This window comes from Halichoerus grypus, chromosome X (genome assembly GCF_964656455.1).
Source record: "Halichoerus grypus chromosome X, mHalGry1.hap1.1, whole genome shotgun sequence".
NCBI lineage: Eukaryota > Metazoa > Chordata > Mammalia > Carnivora > Phocidae > Halichoerus > Halichoerus grypus.
The window spans coordinates 37,342,798-37,356,753 of record NC_135727.1 but is presented as its reverse complement, the minus strand read 5'-3'; the positions used below and the strand labels follow the sequence as shown (position 1 = coordinate 37,356,753).

The window sequence follows — 13,956 nt, the reverse complement described above, 5'->3', positions numbered from 1 at the left end:
AGGGTGAGAGAGAGAGAATCTGAAGCAAACTCCACACTGAGTGCCGAACCCAGTGTAGGGCTCGATCCCACAACCATGAGATCATGACCTGAGCTGAAACCAAGAGTCTAACGCTCAACGAACTAGCTGCCCAGGGGTCCCAGATGATTGTGGGGTTTTTGTTTTGTTTTGTTCTTCTTGGAGGAGCTGTCCTGTGCACTGTGGGAAGTTTAGCAACATTCCTGGCTTCTATCCACTAGGTGACAGTAACATCCCACCCCCAGCTATGACAACCAAAAATGCTTCCAGACATTGCCAAATGTTCCCCTGAAAGACAAAATTGCCTTGGTTGAGAGCCACTGATATAAATGTATTCAGAAAGGGCTAGAAGGATACACATTGAACACTTAACAGTGGTCACCTCTGGAAGGAGAAAGAGTAACTGGAGGAGGAGAAAGGACATTCACATATTCTCTTTATACTTTTGGATTGCTTGACTCACATAAAAATGATGACGGATGAGTATGTTATGTGTATGCATTTTCAAAAAACACTAAAAAGCAATGAACTTCGTGTCTCTCAGATGTCCAGAGTTGAAAGGATCACTTTCTAAAGGGAAATTGTCAGTATCTTTAAAAGAGCTAGACTTCAAGGGCGCCTGGGTGGCTTAGTCGGTTAAGTGTCTGACTCTTGTCAGACGTTCACATCATGATCTCAGGGTTGTGAGATGGGGCCCTGCATCAGGCTCCATGGCTCAGCAGGGAGTCATCTTGAGATTCTCCCCCTTCCTCTGCCCCCCCGCTCATGCTATCTCTCTCTCTAATAATAAATAAGTAAATCTTTTAAAAAATAGCTAGACTTCAAACTCTTAACTTTCATTTCAGCATATTTTAAAGTTTGGTTTTATTAATTTCACCTAAGCTCCTAAACTGTTATCATAAATCCAATCCTCAGACCTATTGGGAACTATCTCCTTATAAATGTGAAAAATAAACGAGTCCCAAATACCCAACTAAGCAAATAACGAAGTTATTTTCCATCAAAGGCTCATCTGTCCCTTCTTGTTTCTTCTATAACGGGTTGTAAATCATCTGTGCATTTCATTTGCAGTAAAATTTACAGCTATGATACGCAATGCTAATCCACAGTTTACCCTTATCATAGCTGACTTGTTCTTGTCCCTGAATGAATGATGGGAAGCATAAGCATGAAAATGAAATTAGTGATACTCAAGCCAACTGCTCTATCTATGTCTTGAGTTTATGGGATTAGCAATGGTCTCCCTGGAAAACTCTGGGTTTTATGACCAAGAGCTATTCCAGTTAGCAACTGAGGAGCTGATGCAGAGAAAGTACTCATAGATCCAGCTTGCCCCTCATTTCTGCATCAAGATCCTGGATCCATAAGGGAGAGGCTAGGGATTCATTTAATCTCTGATTTTTGCTGTTCAGGAACAGAGGTATTAAGACTGTGCAAGAATTCTGGGCAATAGATAAGAGGTCAAGAGAAGGATGTGGGAAAAGAGCAGGATTGGAAAAGAGGTTAAATGGAATGGTTGAGAAGAGGTGGAGAAAGAATCACTAGTTCTGTTCATAAGAATTCTCTTGAATCAGGGCGCCTGGGTGGCTCAGTCGTTAAGCATCTGCCTTCGGCTCAGGTCATGATCCCAGGGTCCTGGGATCGAGTCCCATATCGGGGTCCCTGCTCAGCAGGAAGCCTGCTTCTCCCACTCCCCCTGCTTGTGTTCCTGCTCTCGCTGTCTCTCTGTCTGTCAAATAAATAAAATCTTAAAAAAAAAAAAAAAAGAATTCTCTTGAATCAAGGCTTGAGTCAAAGTTTGTTCACAACGCTATCTTTGCTCCATTTCCAGCATCTTTGCAACACCCTCCATCCTCTCCTCCTTCCATGTCAATTCTCTTTGAGAGGCAAGAGAGTGATATAGTGGCAGATTCCTGCAGCAGTGAGGATTCAAGAAATGCGCCAGTATGTCCTTGTTTCAAATTCAGTGGAAATACAGTCTCTGAGCTCTTCGGTTGCCCGCCATCATCCCAGCTCCACAGCTTGCTGGCACAGTTTTACCCTGAGACCCCAAGAAGCAAGATGGGCCTGCGCCTGCTAATGAGCATCTGTCGGGGAGAAGACAGTGGCTTTGAGAGCAGAGGAAATAGTTAACTGTCAAAGGCAAGCTTCATCCTCAATCATTCCCAACCTTCCTCGATGAGAGCACTGTTGGCAGATTCAGAGGATGGCTGTGGCTGGGGACAGCCTTTCACAAAGGTCAATTGTGGACTCCCAGGGTGAGAGCAGAGAGATAGCGACATGCCCTACCCTTTACAAATGCTGCTCCCCACCCGCTTGCCAGAACACCTGGCTGTCTTTCATTCTAAGAACATCCAAGCCGCAACTGTTTGTGTTTTTAGTCAACAAATTCTATTTCGCACTTACGTAGCAGACACTGTGTTAGGTGCTGGGGATACAGCGATGAACAAAAATAGACCTGGTTCCTGCTCCCGTGTTACTTACAGACTGGCGGGGAGACTGATATTGACAAAATAATCACCCCCCAAAATGTAAAATTACAACTGTGGTCAGGCTACCAAGGTGAGATACCTGACCCCCCACTCACTTCAAAAAGAAGACCATCACCATGGCAGTTGATGGTCAGGAAGATTTTAACCTGCCTAAACTCAGACAAAGGTCCAGAAGTTCCTGCCCTTCCCCTAATACATCTTCTGGAACTGGTGAGAACAGTCCGCTCCAACACAGACACAAGCCAACTGGGAGAGTCATGAAGTAGAAGATGTCCTCCACTTGTGGGGCAGAAGGATGGCAAGCAAGCAACATGTTGGTAGCAGGGATTTGAAGTGCTTAATATCAACAGTCCCTCAGCAGAGAGTGGGGCCCCAAGGGGACAGAGTAGGAGGGTATGTGGGATGGGGCAACCAAAATAAAGGGGACCAGAAAGGCCAGATTGGGTAAGGCCCAACTTGACCTTACCTAATCTGGCCAAGGGCCAGTTCTGGTTGGGTCTTTGGGGCCCCTGCTTCTGATCCTGAAATTCATCAGGATGAAATCCATCATGTTCTTCACCACAAAGGGGCATGGCTTCCAGGTACCCCGGTTTCGAATAACGCCCAAGAGTCTTGAAGAAGCCTTCTCTCTAGTTTTATTCCTTAGCTACTACATAGCACATGTTATACATTTTCCTTGCCACATCTCTTTCAGTTTATGCCTGCGGGGTGGGAAACCAGTTGATACAACTACTTATTTGGAGTAGTCACAATTACCCAGCCCCATCTTTGGTTTCCTCATGTGGGCTAGACAACAGATGTTCTTAATGAAGATTAACTGAAATTTAATGGTCCTAATTGCCATTTGCACGGACAGCAGATACCATTCAGTTCACACGCTGCCTTTCATGGTCCTTTATGCCTCATCACATATCAGATTTGTATTTGACCAGAGTGAATGTGACTGGCAGTACCTGCTGGCTACTCAGTGGTAAGATGCTGGCATAGCAAAGGCTTACAGTGCAGAGCAATGGGGAGCAGTGGTGAGAACGGGCCCGGGTAATGTGTTTCCTAATAGAGCTGCGTTCTTGGGTTCTCAGGAATGGCAAGAAAGGGTTATTTGGGCCTGGGTGAGATTCAGGCTCTATCTTAGGTAGAAAAGGGCAGGCAAGATGCTGGGTAGGCTGACTTCTGTGTTTTTACACAACCAAACCCTGCTCTTTTTTGTTCTTAAAAACTATTGGAAAGGTCTTGTAATACAAAAGTCAGCAAGGGATGTGGACACCACTGTTCAGAGAAAAGAATATGCGACAGGCTCGACAAATATATGGAGAGGTGCTCAGCCTCATCCGTAACAAGGGAAATGCAGATTAAAACAAAAGCAGGATACTGTTTTGCAACCATCTGATTGGCAAATGTGAAAAACAACGTAAGTTATCAAGTGTTAGTGAAGGTGTCAGAAAATTAAGTATGTGGGCTCTTTGGAGGGCAATTGATAGTAGGTGATAAAATCTTTTTGAAATTTTTAAAAATTTTTTAAGAAGATTTTATTTATTTACTTGAGAGAGAGAAAGCACACACGCGCAAGAGAGCACAAGCAGGAGGAGCAGCAGAGGGAGAGGGAGAAGCAGACTCCACACTGAGCAGGGAGCCCTACGCGGAGCTCGATCTCAGGACACTGAGATCATGACCTGAACCAAAGGCAGACACTTAACCAACTGAGCCACCCAGGTGCCCCGGTGATAAAATTTTAAATGTGTGTTTTCCATAACCTAGAAATTTTCATTCCTATACCTACTTTTGGATATAACTCTGGCAAGTATGTTCAAGGAGGCAAGTACAATGCAGCATTTGCCGTGATAGCCCCGGATCAGAAGCAACCTCATGTCCATCGGCAGAGAAACAGATAAACTGCAAAATATTATGAAGCTGTAAATAATGAGATAATATATGTTTTCTTTAGCTGCACATTATCTATGGGTAAATGCACAGATAGAGCTCTGAAATGTCACATCCGCAAACTGGTTACCTCTGGGAAAGGGACTGAGGGAAGGAAAGGGAGAAGCCAGGTGGTCAGAGAGGTCTTTAGTCTGCAGTACTATAATACTTTACCAGCAGAATATGTTCATATATTTAGGTGAAAATTACTGTAAATTGAAGGCAACATGGTTATATTAGAAAATTTGCAAACCAGAGAAAGAGAAAAAAAAGATGCATAATCCTGCCACCCAGACACTCTTCATTATAACTGTGATGTGTATCCTTCCAGTCTTTTTTCATCTGTATATTTTATATAGTTGTGATCTATAATTTGTATCTGTCTTTAATACAAGGTTATTCAACATTGGCGCTACTGACATTTTGAGTTGGATAATTCTTTGTTGGGGGGGGCACTGTCCTGTGCCTTGTAGGATGTTTATCTGCATCCCTGGTCACTACCCACTAGATGACAGCAGCATCCCCATAGTTATGACAATTAAAAATATTTGTGGATGTTGTTAAATGTCCTCTTGCAAAATTGCTCCTGGTTGAGAACAACTGGTTGAATACATCATTAGCATAATCTCATGATAGGAATCTTCATAACCTATCCCATGCTTCCAAATGTAAGACAGCGTGTTGTCTTTATTTTACTTTCAGATCCTGGCCTGTGGATCTCAACCCCAGACTTGATAACCTGACCTTGCTTTCTCATTGCTCCTTTTCTAGGTTAGTTGGTTTGGAATTCCTCAACCCAGAACTATACTCTGACTTATCACCAGTAAAGCGACTATACAATAAGAGCCAAGCCTCTTGCCCTGACATCTGTGGACTAATGTTCACATCATGGGTCAGGGAAGAGGAATAATAATCAGGAAAGCTAATAAGACTATAGAAAGTTATCAGTCCAGCTGTGGGTCAAAGCCACAAAGCTAAAGGCCAAGGCCAAGAAGAGGAAGCCAACTAGATCTTACCCTAGATCAGCTTGCAGAAGAATCCAAAGCATGGTTGCTTGGCTAACAATGCTTCCCTCTTCCCTGACTGCTTTATGTAGACATTGTCTAGGCTCCCAGGGCATAGTCAATCCAGAGGGCAGACATAGGCCACAGAAGGGATAGCATCTGCCTGATGAGGTCAAGAGACCAGAGACCCTAATGCTCAAATTCCAAAGTGACAAGGACGGGTTAATGCTGGATGTCAGGCTTACTCTTTAAGGAAACATTTACTGAGCACCACCTATGGAACACTATGCTAGGTGCTGAGGATGCCAAGATGATTCTGGAATGACTTCGTCTAAAATCTCTTTACCACAGAATTGCCAGAGAAGAACATTTCTCGGGAATCAAAATGTAAAAGCAATGAGAATGTCCCTCATTTTGAGCACGTAGACCATGTATCATGATCCATGCCTGTGCATTGTGAGCACTTAGACCATCTATCACGAACCAAAAGGGTATTGTGAGCTTCTGTGGCTCGGAGACCCCAGATTCAAGGAGAGGACTGAGTTCATTTCCAGAGCAGGGGAGGGGGTGGTATCAGATTTCATCATGTGAACTTACAACATGGAAATCTGAATTTCCTGCTCCTAATCTCCAAAAATGCTCATCTGGCCCCAGTTTTTGCAGCTCTAAGCTAAGTTGGAGGTACCCTCTTGTGCGTCACTGTCTGGCCCCTCACTCCCCAGTGCCCTGAGGGAATGGAGATAAGTTGAGCACTTTATTTCCCTGGGGGGGCAGAGGGCCGGGTGGGGGGTGCGGTGAGGGGGCCTGGATCACTTCCCTGCCTGCCCATCTGGCCTTTTCCTGACAAGATGTTCCATGACAATTTGAGATCTGCAGACACAAGGAAAATGGAGCCAAGTGAGACGAACCCTGGTGTGAAATCTGGGGAGATGATGAAATCTCTTCTTAGCAGGAAAGGGAGCATTGCAGGATATCATTATGCCTTATAAATAACCCACTGTTCTCTAAAGAATGAGATGAGTTCAATCAGAGGAGTTTCCACAATGCTTTCCTGAAAATTGGGGGGTTTTTTGCAACCAGGGTCAGTCACTGGCCAAATGCTGGACTAGCTCCAACTGGCATCCAATAGAGATAATTCCTCACTCTGAAATACATATGTATTCGGTACTCTACCGAATACCTATTCTCTTTGTCTTCCTGCAGAATTTCCTTTGTCCTGGGTTTCTCTGGCACTAATAGTGCCCAAGGGAGTGACAAATCACAAATGGTGTGCTGAGCAGTAGGGTAGTCAGTGGCCCTTTGGGGCAGATTCACAATTCTGGGTGCCAGTGACAGCCCCATCTCAATTTATATTTGCAAGCCCGGGACATACTGGTCATAGTTGCAGACAAAAGAAGCCTAGAGCAAAACTGGAAAAAAAAAAAAAAAAAAAAGACCAGTTTGGGGCACCTGAGTGGCTCAGTCGGTTAAGCATCTGCCTTCGGGTCAGGTCACGATCCCAGAGTTCTGGGATCAAGTCCTGCATCAGGCTCCCTGCTCAGTGAGGAGCCTGCTTCTCCCTCTCCTCCCCACACCCCTCCGCCACTCGTGCTCTTTCTTTCTCTCTCTCTCAAATAAATAAATAAAATCTTTAAAAAAAAAAAAAGACCAGTTTGTTTCGTTAGCCCCAACCTCCTAGCTGGCGCCCCCATCCCCCAATGGTGGGCCATTTTTTCCCAAGTTGGCCAAACCATCATGCCCCACTCCTTAGAGCCTTCATTCACAGCAATATATAAACACGGACAATAGCTAAATATGCCATTTTTCCTCCCAAAAGGCATTTCAAGCCACAAGTTGGAGGGCGGGCGAAGATGTCTTTACTATGTTTGAAACTGTACCACTTGGATGTTCAGTGAGCATGAGCTCAGCCCTGGGAACAGGGGTTCCAGATCCTAGGCCCTGCCACTTCTGTTTTTTAAACAGATTTATTGAAGTAGCCCTGCCATTTATACTCCAATTGAGCCATACCAAACTACTGAAATTACAGTGGGTTCATGGAAAGCCACATGTGGAAAGACAAGGGTTCCCCCTCTGTGGCTTTCGAGCCTTTGGCCACAAGGCTATATGAGATAATTGTGGTTTTCACATCACCTCTTCCAAAACCAGAGTCTCCATTTCAATGAAAAAGAAAGCCATTTTTCTCAGGCCTCAGGTCTTATAGCTCTTTGTAGGCAGCAACAATGGTCCAGCGGCTTGATCTAATTCAAAGAGCTTCCAGAACCATGGGGATAGTGCCAAACCCTATGTTTTATTAATGATGCCATGGACATTTTATCTTAGGGGACCTGGCTCTCTTTGTTCACAGCATCCAAATATTTCCTGGCTGTTTTTCCAAGCAATGAATCTAATGTTGAACAACTTGATAACATCATTGGCAGTTGGATTCCAAAAGAGCAGAAATGCGTTTATGAAGAGTTGAAAAATTAAGGAAAATTCCCAATTCCTGCCCTGTATTTCTTGTTTCAATGTTTCCTTCTCTGCTGGTGGGACAATCTCTTTTCCCCTCCCATGCAGTACTCCCTAGTTAGCTCTTAAATTAACCTGTATCTCCTAATTTAATCCATGTACTTATTTTTACCTTTATTTTTATGGTTTTAAAGATTTTATTTATTTATTTTATTTTAGAGAGAGAGAGCATGAGTGGGGGGGAGGGAGCAGACAGAGAAGGAGAGAATCTCAAGCCGACTCCCACTAAGCATAGAGCCCAATGTGGGGCTCGATCTCATGACCCTGAGATCATGACCTGAGCTGAAACCAAGAGTCGGACACTTAACTGACTGAGCCACCCAGGTGCCCCTATATATATATATATATATATATATATATATATATTTTTTTTTTTTTAAAGATTTTATTCATTTATTTGCCAGAGAGATAGAGAGCACAAGTAGGCAGAGAGGCAGGCAGACGGAGAGGGAGCCCAACGTGGGACTCGATCCCAGGACCCTGGGATCATGACCTGAGCCGAAGGCAGCCGCCCAACTGACTGAGCCACCCAGGCGCCCCGCCCCTATATATTTTTATAATAGCCCTATGGAAATATAACTCACATGCTCTCTAATTCACTCATTTAAAGTATACAATTCAGGGGCTCCTGGGTGGCTCAGTCGTTAAGCGTCTGCCTTCAGCTCTGGTCATGATCCTGGGATCGAGCCCCACATCGGGCTCCCTGCTCCACGGGAAGCCTGCTTCTCCCTCTCCCACTCCCCCTCTTTGTGTTCCGTCTCTCATTGTCTCTCTCTGTCAATAAATAAATAAAATCTTTAAAAAAAATAAAGTATACAATTCAACGGGTTTTAGTATATTCCTGGAGTTGTGCAACCATCACCACAATCCATTTTAGGACACTTTTATCACTCCAAAAATAAACCTCATACCTATTAGCAGTCACTCCCCATTTCCCTCCAACCTCCCCAGCCCTAGGCAACCAACCAATCTACTCTCTCTATACACAGAAATCCATATATTTTAAAGATTTTATTTATTTATTTGAGAGAGAAAGAGACCAAGCAAGAGTGTGTACAAGAACGGGGAGGGGCAGAGGGGGAGGGAAAGGGAGAGAATCTCAAGCAGACTCCACACTGAGTGTGGAGCCTGATGCGGGATTCAGTCTCTCAACCCTGAGATCATGATCTGAGCCAAAACCAAGAGGCAGATGCCCAACCAACTGAGCCACCCAGGTGCCCCAAGAATCCATATATTTAACAGGAAACTTTAGAAAAGGTGCATTATCCAAGGTGATAGTCCTCAAAGGGGAGCTTTCAGGTTCTGTGGCAGGCCCACGAAAGGGAACATGTGGAGCACTGGCAGGACTGGCAGACCTCAAATCACATAATCTATTAGCACACGTTTCCAAGAGTCAGAGGTAGTGGGAAGAGGTACACTGCCAAGCGTATTCAGCCAGTACTACTGGATGATTCCCCTCTTTGGCCCAGTTCCTTCTCCTAGGGCTGAAGTCTTCAGTCCTGACCACAAAGCTTCCTTTCTGAGAAAGGAACAAGTAAAATATCACCCCCTGCCCCCAGATGCACCACCCTCACCCTGCTCTGTAGACTTCCTTCTTTTTTAATTTAAATTCAATTAAATAACCTAGAGTGTATTATTACTTTCAGAGGTAGAGTTCAGTGATTTCTCACTTTGAACAAAGAAGAGTGAAAACACACAACTATTCAGTGACCTTGCTGTCACTCCGGGGGTCAGCAGAACATTCTGGGAGGGTGCATTTTAGTGTTACCGTTTCAAATGGGAAGCTGCTGAAGGGCATTTGTTTTTCTAGTCTCGAAGGGGTTGACAACAGTGTTCAGCCCTCAGAGATACCCTGCTTTGCTGCTCTAGCAGTTATCTAAAGAGCTATAGATAACTTCTTTTTTTAAAGATTTTATTTATTTATTTGAGAGAGAGAAAGCATGAGTGGGGTGGGGGGGCAGAGAGAGAGGGAGAAGCAGGCTCCCTGCTGAGCAAGGAGCCTGACGTGGGACTTGATCCCAGGACCCTGGGATCATGACCTGAGCCGAAGGCAGATGGTCAACTGACTGAGCCACCCAGGTGCCCATACAGATAACTTCTCTATTGGCTCAACAAACATGTTTTAGGCATCTGCTTTGAGCTAGGCACTGTGCTGGGTACCAGGCATAGGGAAATACGCAAGACAACTTCTCCAAACCCAGCCTAGGTGCACCTGGCTTTTACTGAGAACTTTGCCTATTCCCCAGAAGGAATCCCAGAGCAAAACACGCATCTCTCTCTGGCTTTGCTCAGCTCCTGAAATTCTCTTCCAAGTTAATCTTTGTTTTAAAGCTTCGGTGGCCCTGATAATTGCAAGAAACACATTAATCTCTTTTCAGTCGTTACTGCTTGGTAGTTTCTCAGAATACCCAAACCTTAAGCAAAGCCGCGAGAGGTTGGAACTCTCGATAGGAAGGATCTGGTGGAGAGATAAAGAAGGAAGTTATAGGTCCTTGTTACTCAATGTGTGGTGCATGGACCAGCAGCATGGGTATCACCTAAAGGCTTGTCAGAAATGCAGGATCTCAGACCTCACCTCAGACATCCTGCATCAGCTGCTGTGCTTTCACGAGATACCCACGTGACTCATATGTGCTTCAGAGAAGCACTGGTCTATAGCAGGCTTTCTTGACTTTGGCACTACTGACATTTGGGGATGGAGAATTCTTTCTTCACAGGGGCTGGGGGAACTCTCCTGTGCAACGTAGCACGTTTATTAGTATCCTGGCCTCTACTGGATGCCAGTAGCACCCCTCTCCACAAGTTGTCACAACCAAAATGTCTCCAGACTCTGCCACACGTCCCCTGGCATGGGGGAATCACTCCAGATTGAAAACTACCAGTCTAGACCAGTCTTTACTAATTTTTAGTCATTTGAGCATCGCCTTCGTGATTTTTGCCATCTCCGCATACACTTGTTTAAAAATGACTGTTTTTTTTCTTTTTTGCCTACAGAAATTAGCCTCATCCTAGGCAATAATGTTGATGAAATAATAGGACTGATGTGCCAGTTTTTCCTAATACATCAAAGCAAACATAACTATTGGAACTTGAAACACTTGGGGCACCTGAGTGGCACAGTCCGTTAAGTGTCCGACTCCTGGTTTCCACTCAGGTCGTGATCTCGGGGTCGTGAGATCGAGCCCCGCGTCAGGTTGCTTGGGATTCTCTCTCCCTCTGTCCCTCTCCCTTGCTCTCTTTCTCACAAAGAAACAAACCTTTACAACACTTATCTAGGAAGCGCATTTAAAAAATCACGTGCCACAGGTGGAATGTCTAACCACATTTTAGAGAACCCTGGTCCAGAGTATAGTTCTGGAGCAGGACAGGCCCAAGCCACAGAGAGAATCTGGGTTGCCAGGAATGTTAACAGAATATGTGATGCTTGGAGATAGAATAGAGCCATTAAGGGGCACCTGGGTGGCTCAGCTGGTTAAGCATCTGCCTGAGGCTCAGGTCATCCCAGGGATCCAGCCCTGTGTCGCGCTCCCTGCTCAGCAGGAAGTCTGCTTCTCCCTCTTCCTCTGCCCCTCTCCTCACTCATACTCTCTCTTTCTCTCTCAAATAAATAAATAATCTTTAAAAAAAAAAAGAATAGAGCCATTAAAAGCAATTTTATTTTTCTACCCAACTTCATTTCTGGCCAGGCCAAGTTAGTAGGTTTGGGTATTGGGACAATGCACCTACCTGCATTTGGGAGACTCCAGGAAGAGCCATTTTAACTTAATCTAGCGTATGGCTCTGATTTCATTCCCCTCAGTCTGAACTACTGGTGACTGCACTGATTCCTGAAATGATTCCACTAGAGTCTGACACAAATTTCACATAACCCTTCTTTTGGCCATATGTCAGTCTAATTAAGGAGTCCCTGCTTCTCCTGGCAGAGCTGCCTTCCAAATGCAGGGGAGAAACTATCCTTTGTGTGAGTTACATCAATGATAAAAAGATGATGAATCAGCTGAATCAGTAGCCTGTGACCCCTGGCGCATTGATTGAAGAAGGAACCATTTCTATGTGACTTTAACTTATGGGTCATTTACAGCATGAGTTCCTTCCTGCATGTGAGCCATTATAGATCTATGGCACTCTGGTAGGGATGAGAGAGAGGGAGGGAGGGCAGGAGAGAGAGAGGGAGGGAGGGCAGGAGAGAGAGAGGGAGAAAGAGAGGAGAGAGAAGGAGAGAAATGAAGAGAGAGAGAGAGAGAGAGAGAATGAAATCCTAAGTAGGGTTGGCAGAAAATACATGGTAAGTGCCCCTAGGAGATCCCATAAGCTGAAATTCAGATCCTGGGGCTTCTGCTCCCCTTGGAGAAACCTAAATAATGCTTGTTTGATAACACAATCCCAACCCGCTCCCGATAAACAAGAGGCAACAAGACCGAAACTAAAATCCAGGCAACCTTGAGCTCTCTCTTCCATGATCCCATACCGTGTATGTAGCTCTAGCTGTCTGGTCAACCACTCAGCCAAAAGATGAGTGTGTGCCTCACCAGGAGCTGCAAAGTGGAGGCCTGAGTGGGGCAGAACTGGGGGCAATAAACTGTTGGCTGGGAGTGGGTAGGAGAGGGAGGTGGCTTCCACTTATAATTTAGCTGACATTGTTTATTGCAATTCTTCCCGGTGCTGCTTTCAGCTAGAGGAGATGTTTGAGGCTAGGGGTGGAGTGTAGGAAGTAGAGATGTATGCTTGAGAAGGAGGGATGGCCTACCATTATCTGACATGTCATCAGGACACTTTCAGTTTGTGACCCAGGCATGCTTATTGTGAACTGGCATTGAGAGCCCAGAATACATTATGTTGTTTTAAAGACCCTTTGGAATCACCTGAAAAGATTTTTTTAAAAACCCATACCTGGACCCTATTCCAGACTAATTTGTTTCTGAAACTCTGAGGGGATGCCAAGCTTCAGTATTTTTAAAAAGCTCCCCAACTGATTCTAATTTCTTTCCCCAACATTTTATTCTGCACATTTTCAAACATGCAGTAAAGTCGGTATCACCAAAATTCTACAATTAACATTTGCTATATCGCTTTATGACCTATCTATCCCTCTATCCACCCACGTTCTTTTTTGACATTTCAAAATAGGTTGTAGACATCTGCACATTTCACCTTTAAACACTTCTGCAGGCATATCATTAATTAGAGTTCAATATTTGTTTAAGGTTTCTTTTTTTAGATAACACATATAATGAAATGCATAAATTGTAAGTGTATCATTTGATGAGTTTTGACAAGTGCATACACCTGTATAATACAAACCCTTACCAAGATATTAAAAAATCCCTTCATGCATCTTCCCAGTAAACACCAACCTCCACCCCCTGAGAGGCAATCAGTGTTCTGTTCTGATTTTTTCCAGATGATTCCAATTTGCAGCCAGGGTGAAGAACCCCTTAAAGAGAGATAGACGAATTCCAACTTGCCAGCCCTTTGTAACTGAGACAGTAGAGCTTGTTGGCTAACAGCTCTGGAGTCAGCTACCTTGAGGCCAAGTCCAGCTGAAACAATTGCTATTCGTGTGATTTGGGGAAAGTTAAAACGTCTATGAACTCCAGGTTCCTCACCAATAAAAGAGGGATCATAATAGTACCTGTCACACCAGGTTGATTGGGAGACTTAAATGAGAGGACATAAATAACTTAGTCATAAAGTTAACATTTATTAAGTGCTTACAATTTGCTAAGCACTAAGTTAATCACATGGGTTATCTCATCTAATCTGCCCTACCAAAATGATCCCCATGACAGATAGGGAAAGAGGCTTAAAAAGGGTAAGTACCTTGCCCCAAATCACACAGCTAATAATTGGAAGAACTAGAATATAATCCCAAAGTGGTTTGAGTCTAAGGATCACACTTCCACACTGCTAAATACCACACTTCCTTTTCTATGCCTGACACACATAGTAAGAGCTCAAAAATGTCATATATTGGGGCGCCTGGCTCAGTCGGTTAAGCATCAGGCTCTTTATTTCGGCTC

The 13,956-nt window shown here is 44.4% G+C and overlaps 1 protein-coding gene across 5 annotated transcripts in view; it reads right to left on the bottom strand.

The window, feature by feature from the left end:
- DCX (doublecortin) overlaps window positions 1–13,956 on the bottom strand; it is a 108,075-nt gene that overhangs the window by 56,271 nt on the left and 37,848 nt on the right. The gene's annotated exons all lie outside the window — the stretch shown is intronic.